The sequence below is a fragment of the Terrapene carolina genome, unplaced genomic scaffold, assembly GCF_002925995.2.
Source record: "Terrapene carolina triunguis isolate 2854851 unplaced genomic scaffold, T_m_triunguis-2.0 Scaffold275, whole genome shotgun sequence".
NCBI lineage: Eukaryota > Metazoa > Chordata > Testudines > Emydidae > Terrapene > Terrapene triunguis.
Window position 1 is genome coordinate 872,555 of NW_020664626.1, and position 13,032 is coordinate 885,586.

Here is a 13,032-nt window from a genome sequence, read left to right on the forward strand (position 1 = left end):
TATCCCCTCTGTCCATCCTGAAGGATCATCGAAATCAGATGGGCTATTGGGGAACACTGCAATACAAATGATTGGTTAATTGGCCTATCCCACCTTGGAAATGCTACCTGCCAGGATGCTCATCCTGGGGACTTGGAAGCTGAATGAAGAAAATAAAACAAAGTCACAGGAAAATATTCCATTTCTTCACCGTTTGAACTCACACAGGGCCAGAGCCACCAAACTGAAGACAGAGATCCTATGAGGTTGCCTCCTGGATCTTCCCTGTAAGACACTTTCAATTGACAGACCACGGCACTACAACTCTGTCACTCTGAAGATTTAGCTTGTACATATGTTTACTTGATTTAACCAGTAAATAACTTATTTATTTTTTCCTAGTCAATAAAAATTTAACGTTATTACAGAATTGGGTACAGGGGTTGTCTTTAGTGTAAGATCTAGAGTACCAATTGATCTGGGGTAAGTGAGTAGTCTGTTGGGACTGAAAGCAATCTGAATTCAGTGTGATTTTTGGTGTAACCATTTATCACTAAGTCCAGTTTGCCTGGGTGGCAAGATAGACTGGAGAGTCTAAGGAGACTGTCTGACTCCATGGTAAGACTGTTATAGTGATCCAGGAGTTCACATTTGTTACTGGCTTGGTAAAATCTAATCATAGAACATAATTGGGGGTATCTGCTGTTTTTTTAACAGTCTGCCCTGAGGTAGGCATTCACGGTCGTGAGCCACTAGAGACAGCATGAAACATCACACACACCCCTTGCAAACACCACCGAAAAGCACACTATGGCAGATGATCTACGGCTAAATGTTTGCTCCAGCTTTGTTGGAATCTTCCTCCCAGGCCATAGAGTGGTAGTTTTTTCACCTCAACTCCCACACTCCACTCTGCAGTGGGTTTGCAAAGGAGTGCATCTATAATCCCTGCCCAACTCTTTATCACTAGGGTGCTGGAGCCCCCACAGAGCACACATCCATGGTACACAGATGGCCTGCATGGCTCAGCATCTTGCCTTGCCCCAGTCCGTGTGCAATGGAACTTCACTGGCTTTGTTGCTGCTAGAGATCTGCAATGCCATGGATGGGGTGAGGAGATGGAAGAGGGTTGTGGGAGAAGGATTTACCCAAGTTAGTGCAAATTTGCTGCTGTCTTAGAAGCGTTCACTAACAGAGGTGCATGTTGCTGATTAGCATAGAGATAAAAGCTGCAAAACATGCTAGCAGACTCTGAACAAGACAGTTCCTGTTTAAATAAAAGCAGAACAGAAAGGTGTAGGGAGGAAGGATGGCTGTGGAAACCACAGGACAAAGATGCATTTTAGAGTGCAAAAAGCCGTTAACCTTTTTTTCACAGGACTAAAGGCAGCATGGTAAGGCTTTATTTTGTACACACATTCACATGCAATCTTCGTCAACTTAGGCCAAGTATAATCCGAGTTTTTGGACCAGTATAACTACTTGAGCTAAAAAGCAACAGAGGGTCCTGTGGCACCTTTAAGACTAACAGAAGTATACTTGAGCTAAGTGTCTGACTTTACAGTTGAGCAGCACAAACCGTGTGTGCACTCTGTTCATACTGGTATAAGGGTGCTTCCTATCAATATTGCATATTCTCCTTCTTGTACACAAATAAGCTTTATTGGTATAAGGCAGGGTTTCTCAGCCAGTGAGTCGGGACCCAAAATTGCATTGCCAGAATGTTTCAAAGGGTCACATAGCAACTGCTGTGGCTCCTCTCCCACAGGGCTGGCTGGGCTCGCTTCCCTACTCCAGGCACTGCAACCTCTGGGGTCTCAGTGCCACTCAGGTTTGGCCCAGCCATCATGGCCTGGGTAGGCCAAATTTAAGTGAACGGCACAACTCCACTCACACAAATTTGGTCCAGTCAGGGGGCAGGGCCAAACCTGAGCAGCAGTGCAACCCGAGGTTGCAACACCCGGAGCCGAGAGCCAAGCTCAGCCAGACCCACAGCACAGGAGCTGCAGGAGCCTCCACTGTGGGGTAAGTGCTGGGCAAGACCCCCTCCCAGGGGGGAAGGACATGACCAAAACGACCCCAGGGCCTCCACCCCCAAGCTATTTACTGGGACAGGCCATGAACATATACAAATGGGTCCTGAGCCCAAAAAGGCTGAGAACCACTGGTATAAGCAGGGCCAGCGCTTCCACTAGGCGACCCTAGGCGGTTGCCTAGGGCGGCAGGATTTGGGGGGCGGCATTCTGCCGTCCTCGGCGGAAATTCGGCGGCGGGGGGTCCTTCTGCTCCGGGTCTTCAGCGGAAATTCAGCGGCAGGTCCTTCACTTGCTCCGGGACCCGCCGCCAAAGTACCCTGAAGACGCGGGGCGGAAGGACCCCCGCCGCCGAATGCTCAGAGGAGGAGCGCTGCCGCCTAGGGCAGCAAAAACCCTGGCGCCACTCCTGGGTATAAGGCACCTTTATACTGGTATAACTGCATCCACATTAGAGGGGTTGAACCATTTTAAGTATACAGGTAACATTAAAGTGATACAACTTTTGTATGTAGACAAGGCCTTAGAGTTAAGGTTGTTCAAATGTATTTTCTGCCAATGCAGTGTCTGGAAATACTCAGTTAAGGCACCAAGAAGTGAACATCCAGACCAACCCAGGTTCAGGAAATGCATGAGTTTCTCCAGGGGTATTCCGTCACAGGGAAACCCCACCCACACAGATGGAGCTCCTCTGGTGGCTCTTCTACAAGATGGGGCTGGCCAGATAGAGGTGTGTGTGTGTTTGGGATGGGCCCATTCTTCCTTTGTGATGAAGCCAAGAGAGTTATACAACAACAATACATCCTAAATGTGTGCTGAAAAACCTTCAAACTGTGCCTCACTATCACTTATTTGGCATGTGCCACATAAAGGATTGATCCAACTCCTGCTGGAACCAATGGGAATCTTTCAGTTGACCCCGGTAAGAGCTGGAGCAGGCCCTAACATACAGAAAATTGATGTTTCAGAGAGTTTAAGGATTTAATTAGGGCTGCTATTTTAAATCCATTTGACTATAAAGCCAGATGCTTTGATTGCAGTCCAAGTACACCTGGCTCAGCAGAAGCCATGAAAACCTCTCAAGTGGCTTTTCTAAACCTAAAGATGTCATAATTTTAAAAATCTGATCTCACGACCTCTCTACTGAGGGCTATGAATTTCTCCTTGCCATTGAAATAAAGCTCTGGGCCATATTCTCTGCTGGTGTATCTTACCAGCACAGAATTTAGCTCCGTTTCCAGCTCTGCAGGATAAAGATGTATCAGTCCTTAAACACGTCACTGATGCAGAACTCCATACTACCTGTCCTGGCCCTCTGGCCAGTGTAATTTTCAGGGTGGAAAACTCCATATTTGAGATAAAAAAGAAAATATTTATCTGACAAGCTACCTTAAAGTGGAGACAGATCAGTGGGCAGATTTCAGGTGAAGCAGTCTAAGGTTTGTGACAAATACAGTTTCTCACATAGTTCTGCAAACTGTGTCCTTGCAATTTGTTACATGAATAGCAGGTCCATATTCAGTGTTGCTATCTCTAGCCTTTTTGTCACAAATCTCACAATACTTGGTGTATTCCTTGAAGCCCCAGAGCCTGGAATCATTTGATTAGCTGAGAATCTCAGCTTTAATTCAAAATGTAAGCTTCTAGCTCTCAGGGCTGCTTATAAACAGGATCCTAATGACCTCAAAAACCAGAAGGGAAACAAAAAGAACCCAATATATATTTAACCCCACCCCCAAAAAAACCCTCATTACCTCACTGGGAGTCTAACTCATACTTTTGAATGCCTGGGAATTAAAATACTGATATATTCACTCACTAGTGAGGTTGTTTTCTAATCTGGAGTGTTGGATCTTTTAGGGAAACCTGGGGTCTAGTCCCAGCTCTGCCACTGGCCTGCTGGGTGACCATGAGCAAGTCATTTCCACTCTTCATGACTCCATTTACCTATCTGTAAAATGGGGATAAAGATACTGACCACCTTTGTAAAGTGCTTTGAGTTCTATGGACAAAAAGTTCTATATAAGACCTAGGTACTAATTACTGTTGTTATCCTGGGTTTATTTTTGTCACATTTTTGGAGTTTCTAATGAGCTCCCAGTGACTCATGCAAATAAGAGGGAGGAAGGTTGCTTGTACATCCAGTTAAAATAAATGATCTTAAAACACTATGCATTAAATAACCCTGAATTCAATACCTATTTGTTTTAGTTATCACAGTTTACTTTACATGGTTTGTGAATATTGCAGTTGACGGAAGCAAAACTAAAGGAAGGAAACAATCTCCTTCTTATGAAATCCAAACAACGAACCAGTATTTTGAAATTTGAGCGGTCCATGCTGCAATCTAAGCATTCAGGCCATTGCTCAGCCCTGGTAGCTGAGCGGGATGCTAGTCAGATGTGCCAGGAAGGAGACCCCAGAGGCATTTCAACCAAGGCTCTTTTAGTTTATTGGGTGAAGCAGCTGTTCACATCCCTTATAGGCCTTGCTGGCAGGGGATGCTCAGTGACTGTTTAGGTGTGGACAGCATTTTCACAGAAATAAATAAAAGTAAAACGTTGGCAATATGGTCCAGTGACATGGTCCTGTTTTGGACAGAAAGAGAAGTTATACTGAGATTGTTTAAAAAAGGCCACTGCAGATACTATGGATAAAATGGTCTAGATTTACTTGGTCCTGCCTGAGTGCAATGGGTGGACTAGATGACCTTTTTGAGGTCCCTTCCAGCCCTTCATTTCTGTGATTCTATGGCAATGGACCAATTCACTGATGCCCACCTGGACCTGGACACAAAAATCAAATGAGTGCCTAGAAGCCAAGGAGACCTACTGAGACTCTAGAATTTGCCACAGAACTACAATTATTTCATGACATTGGCACAACAGAGGCAAAAACAACAGCTAGGAAGGATGTGAAAGTGATGCCTCTATGTTTTGTAGGAACTAATGTGTCCAATACTCATGTTGAGAAAAAAACCCAGCCCCTGGGGTCTCTGTACCACTCAGGTTTGGCATAGCCACCTCTCTGTCAGGGTGGCTGGGCCAAACCTGAGCAGTACTGTGAATCCATGCATCAGGTTGCAATGCCCAGAGTTTCAGTCCTGTGGTACAGGGGCCACCATTGTGGGTTGGGTGTGTGTAGGCTCCTCCTGGGGCCTTCCACCCACCCCACCCCCCAGGGCAGGACCTGCCTGCCCCCCCGGGCCTCCCACCCAGGTGGATAAAATGAACTAACATGAAATTCCCCCAAAAATTATTAAAAAAAAAAAAAAAAGAATTCCCTGAAGACAGAATTATTGACTTCCTCGTGGATTTTTCTATGGTGCTTATCACTATAGTATCTGAGTGCTTCACAAACTTAAATTTATCTTCACAGTATCCCTGTGAGGCAAGGGGTTGGGATTATCCCCATTTCACAAATAGGGATCTGAGGAACAGAGATTAATGTCAAAAGTGTCCACTCATATTGGATGCCCAATTTCAGACACTTAGGGCCCAATATTTCAGAGTTCTCACTCAGCATTATATAGCACTTTATACATTCAAAGCACAGCTACCACTGAGTTCAGTTGCAGTTATCGGTGGTCAGACTTCTGCAAATCTGTCTGCAGGGTAACAATTAGTGACCACAACTGAAAAATCTGGTTGAAGTGACTTTCCCAGAATCACAGGGGAACTCAAAAAACCTGTTCAGTGTTTTATACTAAAGTAAGTATATGCCTCTGAATATATTCAAAGAAAGTATTGCCAATCCCAAGCATTCAAAAATCTTGAGTCAGACCCCCCAAATCATAAGATTGGCTTTAAAATCATGAGAATTTCAAGATAATATGGTTGTTGCAAGGAGAGGGGGAAGGGTCTGTTTGGGTGTTTTTTTGGCCTGGTGTTCGAGTGTTTAAAGATCACCTTTTCAAGCTTTTCTCTACAACAAGGGCTAGAAACTTTTTTTAAAATATGAAAGCACAGATTCTCAGCTAATAACCTGATTCCGGTATCTGATACTTTAAGAAACACAACAAATATTGTGAAACTCATGATCAAATCATGAGAGTTAGCAACACTGCAAGGATCTACTGGGTAAGAAAGTGCTAATTTTACGTAGTTACTTTTCACGGTAGAATTTTAAAACCAACATTGTCAAAAGTGTCCATTAACATTGGTTGCTTCAATGTTTGGGTGCCCTACCAGAGATCCACATGGATTCTGAGCAGCCACCGCTCCTGCTCCTCTGGATCCTAGTGGGTGCTTAGGAACTCTGAATACCAGGCTATAGGTGACTTACATTGAGTATCCAAACTTAGAGGACTGTAACTTGGTGGGTGACTGTGCAGAATCAAAGCGTAACAGCAGATAGTGTTCAGTAGGAGAAGATCTTTATAAACCCAAATCCAAAAAAGGTGATATAAGCATAAATAGAGACGGACAAACACTTCCCCAGCTAAGGATCAAACCACTTCATCTGAATAGGCAGCCTTGACTTTCCCCAGGTATGCTCCCCATCCAATCTCTCCAGCAGCCCTTTTTATCATCCTGCTGCTGCCTTGTGTACTGGGGACCAGTAGGATGCAGAAATGCTGTCACATGGATGCTCATGAAAATGTTGGCCTAAATGTTTACTTTTTGCGATCTACTTAAATAATGTTGCTCATTGCATAACGGTAGCAAATAACTTTGTAGTGCTCACTTCACTGTGATCTGTTTCCAATTTGAATAGCAGCATAATCATTGTGCAGAGAGAGGAAGCTATCAAACCAAAACAAGCTTTCAGTTCTTCTTACCCTTTTAATAATCCTTTTGCAAGAGGGATGGATGTTAGTGTGTGATAAGCGGAAGCAATAAACCCTGTAAATGAATGAGTATGATGACCCTTTCTTGTCTTGCTGCTAGAGCAGAACATTTCCGAAGTGGCCTAAACCCAGCTTCTAGATTTCAACCTAAACTTTTTGCACATGCCAAGAACTTAGATTTGTGTGAACAAACACTTGTGTGCCAAAACCAGGTAGTTATACATCTAACAGCCCAGTCTGAGTTAACAGATCCATATTGGAGGGTATACATCAACTTGGGCATGCTGCTTTGGGTATGCAGTTTTAGAGGCCACATTTTGAAAATGTAGCCTTTGATCTCTGTCAGGTTCCAAACCATTCTGTCTTTTCAAGACCCTAACACACCTTGAATTGCACTGTGGGCTTGTTTGGATAGGAAAGTTTTATGATTTATACCAGTATTATTATAATTAAACTAGGGATGTAAAAGATTAACCGGTTAACATTAGGTTTACCAGGTAAACCAACCTTAACCATTAACCCTTTGTGCGCTGGCGGGCACAGCCCCCGCCCCAGCCATGGATGGGCCGGAGTGGCCCTAGTCCCCCCACGCTGTCCGTCTGGAGGGACCCCAGCCCCGTCTGCGCCGGGACATCTGGAGCGACCTCAGTTAACCAGTTAAATGATATAATTGTAATAATTTAACCGTAGTGTACAGTGTAACTGAATATAAGTCACAGCAAACTGATGCAAAGAAACAATGGAGGAGGAAAGACAAGGTCAACAGTGGGTATGTCGTCATTGCAGAATTAGCTCATTATTTACTCTCAAATTAACACCCTCTCATGTTAGCCTAGCTGGAGTGAGAGCAACCAGTCTGCAAAATAACAATCAGGCAGCACAGAGTAGATGCATCCACACTGCATTAGGCCTGGTCTACACTGGGGGGGTGGGGGAGGGAGGGAATCGATCTAAGATACGCAACTTCAGCTACGAGAATAGCGTAGCTGAAGTCAACGTATCTTAGATCGACTTAGAATCACTTACTTCGCGTCCTTGCAGTGCGGGATCGATGGCCGCCTCTCCCTCGTCGACTTTGCTTCCGCCTCTCGCCGAGCTGGAGTTCAGCAGTCGACGGGAGAGCAATCGGGGATCGATTTATCGCGTTTACACTACACGCGATAAATTGATCCGCGATAGATCAATCGCTACCTGTCGATTCGGCGGGTAGTGTAGACATACCCTTAGTGTCAGCAGCACTCAAGCTTCAACCCCCCACTCCCTGACAGGCCAGCTAAGTTTAAAATACCACCTAACTCAAGCTAGACATATTTGTGTGTGGTTGATAGTCTGGTTAGGAGCAACACTCAAATAGCTAACACAGCAACAAAGACAAGCCCAGTGACAGGACCATGTGGTTACATAGCTCTGTGCACTATCAGGTGGTTTCAAGTCATTCAGAGTTTGGAGGTGGTTGTTTTTGTTCCAACCTCTGAGCAAATATTCTTTGTGTAATTATGCCATTGCACTTATGTGCATGCTGATACGTAAGTAATCTTTATTTCCTTTCCTACTGGAGCGTAGCGGACTGAAAACCGTATCACCTCTTCACTAATAATACTGTGTAATAAAAAACTGCATGAAAATTAATAAGATTATTTTGGAAAACTTTACCACCCATTGGCTTTCCTTCTCATACAAGGAAACAAATCTGATCATCAAAAACAATGGCGTCCCTACCGTTCAACAAATGATCACAGTATAGATGATTAATGCATATTTGCCTGGCTCATCTTCTGAATCAGATACTACATTTTGAGTGTAAATAAATGGGATACATTTCCATTACTTTTTTCCTTCAAAAGTATGAATGACAAACAGAAAGAATTACACCTCTACCCCGATATAATGCTGTCCTCAGGAGCCAAAAAATCTTACTGCGTTATAGGTGAAACCGCGTTATATTGAACTTGCTTTGATCCGCCGGAGTGCGCAGCCCCCCCCCCCCGAGCGCTATATATGTTATATTGGGTCGCGTTATATCAGGGTAGAGGTGTATTGTTCCAAGCCTGTGCCTTACAGAGGTTAAGGAACAAGACAGAAGTGCAGGATGTAAAGGGATCAGTGTTGCAGCTTGAGAGTGAGAAAAAAAATCTTGAAATCCCCATTTGGAATATGCAAACACTGCATCAATCAGTGACACTGGATCTGTTACCAAATGGCGCTCCTTGAATCCTTATGCTACATAGAAACATATTGAAACTTTTCTGGCTATTTCCTGTTAGCAGAGGGTAGATTCTGCTTAAACGGTGACCACAAATGAGCTTGGTCAAACAATCATTCATTCTCACAAAGAAAGAAACTCAGGCTTAGTGTACACTACAGAGTTAGGTCGACCTAAGGCAGTTTACTTTGACCTTACTCTCTAAGCACCTAAACTAAAATGTCCCTCCCGCGGATGTCAGTTGCCCACTATACTGACTTAATAACTCCACCTAGGTGAAAGGCAAAGCACTTAAGTTGATGTAGTTAGGTTGATGCAGTATCTATGTGGATACTGCGTTGCTTACATCACCAGTTGCCGTCCCGGGACTGACAGACAGAGCCACACTGCCAGCAGTCCGCCCAGGGATGGCGGGACTCCAGTGGGCAGCCCCCTACAATGCCCCACTTAAGTCGGTGCAAGTGCTCCTGGTGAGGATGCGCACAGCTGGCGGAAGGAGGGTAGTGTGCACACGAACAGCCAATTTAATTACTGCGGTGGCTGTAGATCGACCTAACTTAAGTCGATTTAATTGTGTAATGTAGACATGACCTCATTATCACAGCATGCCACAAAGGCAGCGGAACTTATCTGACTATAATTCAGATCTGCAGCACAGCCTAGAAGAATGTCATGCCTGATAAAACCCCAAAACTACAGTCCATATAACTGATATTTATTAGAAACTTCATATACTGCAGGTAAGCATTTATGTCCAGGATAGAAATGTCTTTGGGATAACATGTGCTGGGGACCTAGAAAAATGGCAAGTACAGAGAAAAGAAAGCTTAATCACAATGGCAATTGATATTAATCTCTGACAAGCTGTCCCTAAAACAGAGGCATAACTTTAGCTGTTTGGATACCACAATCTTAACAATACACTTGAAAAACTTCCAAGAACCATAGACTGAGAGAAAAGAGACACTGAAAAAGACAGAGGGAAAGATAAATAAAGCAATTCAATAGAATGAAACAGAAAGAAGCCAAAAAAGACAATAGACTAATCAAAAAGAAAAATCCTTCACAACGCCACCCTCCCCCCAGTTGGTAAAGGCTAACCGAATGTGTGAACTCCCTATCCTCCATTGCTCTACTTTAACCACCGTTCTTCTCCATGTTTTCATGGGTTAGGCAGTCAAAAGAGTGCTGCATAAAGCCGCCTAAAGGTTCTTTAAGGCTTAGCCATGCACCAAACACAAATAGCTTTCCTCCCACATGCACAGTCACGCATACATAAAAGAGTAATTCAAGATAGGTATGGGCTCATCAGCGCATCATAGAATCATATAAACGTAGGGCTGGAGAGGACCTCAAGACATAAATGTTAAAAGTAGGGGTGCTGCCACATCCCCTGGCTTCAAGTGGTTTCCATCATATACAAGGTTTACAGTTTGGTTCAATGGCTCTCAGCACCCCCACTAAAAAAACTGTTCCAGCACCCCTGTCTTGAGACGTTCCTTCCGGCCCCTACAAACATCAAGGAGACATGTATAACATGAGCTGAGCAGCAGTATATACTCCTTGCGTCATCTGAACATACGCAAGCAGCAAAGGCTGGGGAACAACACATGGCCCTATTATGGGTGTTTACTAGCACCAATCACCAGGGAATGTTAGTAATGGATACACACAGCGATAGTACAGGCTGTTATACACTCACAAACCTTGCAGGGTAAATTTGCAATAGAGTAATCCTTTCTCACGTAAGAGGGTGAACCCTGGGCCATGCTACCCCACAATGGCACAAGAGCTGACCCTTACCTCCTTCAGAGCGAGGCAGTTTGGAGGCTAAACACTGGGTCGGAAGCTGACAGAGTTGCATGAGAGGCTGATCAGAAGTTGGCTCTGTGCCTGCTTCGCCATTCTCTGGGGTGTCCGTGTGTCCTTGGTAACTCTGTTTACAATAGTGAGGGCGGCTGTCCCTTTTGTGATGGTTATATAACACTTCCCATTCCTCTTACATGGCTCTCCTGCAATTTCCCTGCTGTTTCCTGGGAAAGGGGGGGGGGCAGCTGCCAATATGGGAGAAATGTCATTACTTGTATTCAATGTTATATATTTTGGGGTTCTAGGACTTCCTGAAATCTAAAGTTTCCTGATAGTATCTTCTGAGAAATCTCTCCATGAGTAAGAATCTGCTGTTGAACCATTACAGCAGGTATAACCAACCTACATATATTTTATATTTTTGCTATTTGATGCAGCATACGGCTAGGAGATAGCGTTAAGTGATAAGAGCAGGGGAGGCAGGAGACCCAGCTCTAACACTGACTTGCTGTGTGATCCTGAGTGAATCACACAGGCTAAAACTTTTAAGTGTCATATCAACTAATTTGGGTGCCTGAATGACTAGGTGTTCCACATGACCTACTGCCTGATTTTCAGTGACGTGCTCAGAACCTGCAGCTCTCTGACTTAAACTGAACTTGTGCAGTATTATGAACCCCATGCATTCAAAAACCAGGAGTCAGGCCTCCAAAAATCATGATGTCAGGGCAGCAAGATTTGAGGGGCCTGGTATATCACTGTTGCCAACTTTTGTGCAAATTCTATGAACTTAAAACGCCAGTTCCTGGAATCAGGTGATTATGGGAGAATTTCAGCTTTCATTAGAAGAAAAAGTTAAATTTCTAGTCCTTGTAGATGCAGAGAAAAAGCTTAAGAACATGCTCCTGAAGACTGAAACACCAAAAGGTAAAGAAAATGTACACAATGTATGTATATATACACACACATATATATATGTAATCTCATGATTACAGGTGACCTGGGTCATGATTTTTTCAATGCTTGGGGGGTGACAATACTGAGGCTGGATTGTGAGGAGGTCCACTGTTGGGGGGGAGGGGTAGAAGGCTGTGCAAAGGGAAGCCCAGTGTGGTGAATTGGTGAGGAGATTAATTAGGAGCAGGGAAATCTCTCCTGGGAAGAGAGATTGGATTTGTTCCCCTTAGAAAAGGAGACATCCTAAAAGTCACCCAATGACATTAATAGGGAGCCGGTTTAAAACAAACAAAAGGAAGTACTACTTCTCACAACGCACAGTCAACCTGTGGAACTCCTTGCCAGAGGATGTTGTGAAGGCCAAAACTATAACAGGTTTCAAAAAAGAACTAGGTAAGTTCATGGAGGACAGGTCCATCAATGGCCATTAGCCAAGATAGGCAGGGCTGCAACCCCATGCTCTGGGCATCCCTAGCCTCTGACCGCCAGAAGCCGGGAATGGGCGACAGGGGATGGATCACTGGATAACTGCCCTGTGCTGTTCATTCCCTCTGGGGCACCTGGCACTGGCCGCTGTCGGCAGACAGGACACTGGGCTAGATGGACCCTTGGTCTGACCCAGCGTGGCCGTTCTCACGTAAAAGTCTGTAATATAATGAACCGCCTGGGGAAGGAAAACGGCGAGCGTCCGTTCGCCCTGTCTCACAAGTCAAGAGTGAGGGGCCGGTCAATGAAAGGACAAGGTGGCCACGACAATTAGACGAAGGAACTCACTGCCACAGGATGTCCTTGAGGCCAAGAGCTTATCACGGCTGCCCTTGTGGTTGGGGCGTTGCCGAGGCTGTGGCAGGCCGGGGCCAGGGCCCTGCTCTGCACTGGCTCCTGTGTAGCCCGCGGCAGCCATCACAGGGGGGCTGCAGGGCGACACCCGACTAAACACAGCAGCGTAGCGGGGGGAGCCAGGGGGCACCTCACGCCAGCCGCCGGGCCGGGCCGGGCCGGGCCCCCGCAGCGCCTGTCCCCGTGCGCGCAATGCGCCCGCCGGCCCCACAGCCCCGCCAATGGGGCGCCCTCACAGCGGCTGCCGTTACCTCAGCCTTCGCGCCAGGCGCGCGGGACGGGGCAGGCGGCGCGCGGGACAGGGCAAGCCCCCCCCTGGCCGCGTCTCAATCAGGGCCATGCGCGTGCCCGCCCGCCGCGTGGGCTAGGCGGCCCGCGGGCTCCCGCCAGCCCGCCCCCTCCGCACGCGCCTCTCCCCCCCC

At 45.7% G+C, this 13,032-nt stretch overlaps 1 protein-coding gene across 1 annotated transcript in view; it reads right to left on the minus strand.

Annotated features, from left to right (window-relative positions):
• The window catches only part of GALM (galactose mutarotase), a 60,264-nt gene extending 47,337 nt beyond the window's left edge, over positions 1-12,927 (minus strand). The window contains exon 1 of the mRNA XM_026657714.2: positions 12,862-12,927. The gene's annotated coding sequence lies outside the window, so the exon portion shown is untranslated. The remainder of the gene's footprint in view (positions 1-12,861) is intronic.
• Between the last annotated feature and the right edge of the window lie 105 nt (positions 12,928-13,032).